Source organism: Berghia stephanieae, chromosome 1 (assembly GCF_034508935.2).
Source record: "Berghia stephanieae isolate SIO BIC M18660-M18661 chromosome 1, UCSD_Bste_1.3, whole genome shotgun sequence".
Classification (NCBI taxonomy): Eukaryota; Metazoa; Mollusca; class Gastropoda; order Nudibranchia; family Aeolidiidae; genus Berghia; species Berghia stephanieae.
Genome location: NC_088360.1, coordinates 139898418 through 139903417, shown reverse-complemented (window position 1 = coordinate 139903417; position 5000 = coordinate 139898418).

Below are 5000 nucleotides of genomic sequence, written 5' to 3'. Positions count from 1 at the left end.
CACCGAACCAGACACCACCGTGTCAAGTGGCAGTTACTCATACGGATAAAAACAAAGACTATTTTAACCAATTAACTGTATACTCTAGAAAAACACGTATTTAAGAATTTGGCCTGAAAACTCGTCCTTCAAATATCGATCGATTTAAACGACCAACATCTTGGCAAAAACTCTCAAACCTGGGACTTGATGGAAGACTTTACGGATGTCCCAGGTTTGAGAGTTTTTGCCAAGATGAGGGTCATTTAAATCGATCGATATTTGAAGGACGAGTTTTCTGGCCAAAATTTTTAAATACGTGATTTTTTTCCAGAGTACGACAGTTAAAACAAGTAGAAAGCAATTATTGATACAATTATTGATTATTGGCAGAAATAGACAAGTGTGGGAACAGATCGAGAACAATAAATATTGAGTGAGGTGGAGTAGAGGAGAAGGAGGAGAAGGAGGGAGAGTTTACATAAGAAGGGAGGGACGAAGGTGGGGCGAGTCTGCGTCGAACCAGTGCCCAGCCGTCCACCAAAAATATCAGAAGAAACTTTATAATAGAGAATAAACTTTTTTTTCGCAGCGATGATGGGGGTTTGGACCCGCGACCTTACTGGTACGACAACTCCGCCTGGCCGGGGAGAGCGTGGCTCTATCGTATGAGCTATCCACGATCCCATAGATCATACGGTAGAGTCACGCTCTCCCCGGCCAGGCGGAGTTGTCGTACCAGTAAGGTCGCGGGTTCAAACCCCCATCACCGCTGCGAAATTAAAAAAAAAAAAGTCTATTGTCTTCTGTCACTTTCTTACTCACTTCATCTCTTGTTGTTATCAACATAAGTGCCAGCTTCACTCACATTTTTTAATCGAAAATATGCAGAGGTGGCTAAAGTAATGGCCAGAAAAGTTTTTACAGTGAATGACATAATCAGTCGGATGGTAAAAAGGTTTGAACTGAAGCTTAATTTCACTTCTAAATATATTTTACAGCTAATCAAGTTGGTTGAAAAAGTATGAAATTTGAGAAAAGTTGCTGGATACCTTTCCGATAAATCTGACTAGAACTTCATGAAGAAAATAACATCCGATTTACTTCAAATAGATATTAAAATGCTCAAAAGGGGGGGGGGGGGGGGGGGGAAGGGGGAATATACTCTTTTAGAAAATGCAAAAATGCAAATCCAAAATTTTCACCATTTTCATGACATTCGCTTTCAGATCGGAAGGTCCTGGGTAAACAGCGTTGTCTCTGTCGGAAAAATAATTGCAAATCGCTTAACAGGCGTCATATCCCGTTCTACATGTTACCTGCTGCTGTTGGTCGGAGATCCCTTGTAAAGGGCTTTTTAGCACGTTTAGTGGATATTGCACTTTTCTAAAGCACAAGTTTTTTTTGTTTTTTTGGTTGTTTTTTTTTGCTTGTTTGTTTGTTTGTTTTTCATTGTTGTTGTTGTTGTTTCTTTTTGTCTGCCACTGACTGCAGCTGTTCTATTAAATCCACTTTAGATTGCTATGTCGACCATCGTGTTAAACACGCATTCAGATGGCTTGAGCACGTTTACTGGATATTGCGCAATATAAAATCTCAAGTTGTTTGGGAGTTGTTCTTTTTGGTTTGTTTTTGTTGTTGTTTTGTTATGTTCTTTTTGTCTTCCACTGACTGTAACTGTACCATGAAAACCATTTGAGATTGCGTTGTCGTTCATGAAGATCGTGTTAAACACACAATCAGATGGCGATTGTCGTGTTATCATGATTTATTCATACAAGTCGGTGGTGATAAGACAAAGAATTATGTCCTGACGTTCTAGGTCTCCTGTCAGTAGTTTGTTTTGCTTCCAACGCCAAGAGTTCTTTTGTCCGTTTCTTTTTTCTTATACCATCCGCTTCTCTCTCTCTCTCTCTCTCTCTCTCTCTCTCTCTCTCTCTCTCTCCCTCTCTATCTCCCTCCCCCCCCCTCTCTCTCCCTCTCTCTCTCTCTCTCTCTCTCTCTCTCTCTCTCTCTCTCTCTCTCTTCTCCTTTCTTTATTTCTTCTAAATTTCAAAATACACCACCCACCACTTTCCCCCCTCCCCCACCTTCTGTTCCCCCTATTCTGCCGTTGCCATCGTTATGTTATAGCCTGATACTGAAATCCAAAAGGACTGGCAGTTTGACGTCATTATTTGGTTTTTGCACCGTCTAGTGAGTTGTCGTTAGTAGAGCTCATTGAAACAAGTTATTTCATTGGCTGAACTATTGAATACAACTCACGATTTGTTTTCTTTTGTGGCAAAAGACTGGCATTTTGACGTCATTTTTTTGGTCAGTATCAGGCCAGAACTTTACGAAGGCCATGATTCTGCACTCGCCTCATACTCCACAGCGTCTTGCTCCTCTCCATCTTCAACCTCCTTCAACTGTGCGGCTACTATGTGGTCTTGTGGTATGACACACGCTTTCGGATCGGAAGGTTCTATCTAGCATCGCTCGGCGCATTTTTGAGTCCATGAAAAATGGAAAAGGCTCTTTACTCATATTCTCTCACCGTATACAGGTGTAAAATGAGTAACTGGCCGTTAACAGCGTTGTCTCTGTCAGAAAAATTATCATGCCTTGTCCTACATGTTAAATATTGCATTTGGACAGGGACCCATTGTAAAGCGCTTTGAGCACGTTTAGTGGATATTGCACTATATAAAAAAATATGATGATGATATAAATAATAATAATTATTATTATTATTATTATTATTATTATTATTATTATTATTATTATTATTATTATTATTATTACTATTATCATTCTTATTATTATTGTTATTACCATCATCATCATCATCATTACTATATTAATAATACCAATAGAACCTACACCCTTGTCATCTGCCTACCTATAATATCTATTATTTTCACTGACATTATTCTACTATGCCTTCTACAAAAAGGTCTTGAAACTGTGCCAATCCGCCAGCCAGGCCGTCAACGACCGTCAACGACCGTCAACCGACGTCATCAATTAATCATTCTGGTCCCAATACCCGATAGATGCCTGCGATAAAACATTGTGCAACTGTTAAATGTTTCATTCTTAAGTTGTCCACAACGTTCGGTGAGACAATCTGAGTAAAGAGCCTTTTTTCCAAGAACTTTCTGACAAAACGCATTTTGTACATTTGTGACCCTTCGCCTCAAAACGGTATTAAGTCGGGTTGGTTAAGATGTTGAAAATTGAATTTATAGCCAGAAATATCAGACTTGTGTTGAGTTTGTATGTTTTATTGAGGAGAATGGATACCATATTTTAGGGTGCTAATGCCAACAATTTATATTTTTGACCAGTTTAACATTAAATCCGGCTTTTAAGCATAGGGTTCGTTCCGACATAATACCGTTTTGAGACGATGGGTCACATTTTGAGTTGAAATCTTTTACTTTCCTATGCGGTTACGTGGTCTAGTGGTATGACACTCAGCTTCGGATAGGAAGGTCCTGGGTTCGAGCTTCGTTCGGCGCATACTTCTTTACTCACATTCTCTCACCGTACTCAGGTGTAAAATGAGAGCATGGCCGTTAACAACATGCATTTTCTCTGTCAAAATAAATTGTTATATCGCCTAACAGGCCTCAAAGAAACAAGAAACCATTTTCTTGAGCTTGAGCTTTAGTATAGCGCGGTATCCACTAAACCAGATACTCATTTTACACCTGAGTACGGTGAGAGATTGTGAGTAAAGAGCCTTTCTCCAAGGACTCAACTATGCGCCGAGCGAGGCTCGAACCCAGGACCTTCCGATCCGAACTTGAGTGTCATACCACAAGACCAAATAGCCGCACAACTGGTAGAAATGTTTTTGTTTTTGTTTTTAAGGGTTTTACGGCGCTTGCAACACATTTAGGTCATATCAGAGCCAGTAAAAAAAGAAGAAACTGGGATAGTAGAAAGATTCTAGATGTACAATTTAAAGGACTTGAGGAAAAAGTAAGACAAAGGGGTTTAAATTGGTTTAAATAGGGAACAGATGCAGATTCCAAGAGCACTCTATCAATGCACTTAGTTTGAGATCACCTAAATGTCTCACCCAGACACCAGCACGAGATCTCACTAAGAGGAATACACTCAAATACATACATTATATATTCAAAATAACAAATATAACAATACATAACAGAGAGATGATTTACAAGGAAAAAAACATGATCCCCCAAAACAATAACCATGCATTTGACTGTTTCCCTCTCAACCAGGATATTCGGCCAGGGCCTGGACAAAACCAAGTTATCTCATTACAAGACAAAGACAGAAAGCAAGTTGGAAAACAGATATAAGGGGATAGAAGACACATTAAGTACCTCCCTGGTAGAAATGTAAAATATGTCGTTTTGTCGATGTTTGAAAACGCCAACCAGCCGACACAAACAGAACATTTCTATTTGTTTGATGTTGAAGGCAATATTTACTACATTTAAGGCTTTTTCTTCCTTCCTCTACATTTTTTTAGTTGGCTTTCGATTCTTGTAAAGCGCTTTGAGCACATTTATAGGTATGTGTGCATTATAAAGGCTTTGAGCAATTAGAAAATATTTTTTTTAAAATATTGTCTTAAGATGTTTTACGCTGATAAACAAAAATCTCAACTTATTTTCCTGACAACATTATTTCCATTCTATATTATTATAAAGCTATTCCTAATAATGCTATACGAATAAGTAAAATACCAGTTTTGTCCGCCACACCAATCGCAACAACACACACACATATACACACACACACGTATGTGTAACCTTAAAGATATATAATCTGTGAGAAATAAGAGAACTAGAGAACTATTCACCACACTGGCGGTCTTAAAACAATAACAGAGTGCTGAGTGTGTCAACTGTGTTAATTAATCCTCTTCATAAAAACCACCTGTGAAGAAAATATAATGCAAGGGCAACAACTCTACGATTCTTTAGGGCACTTTGAATACAACGATTAGCCTTTCTTGTTAACAGGTGGTTCGAGAGCGCAGTCACGAACGAACCTCG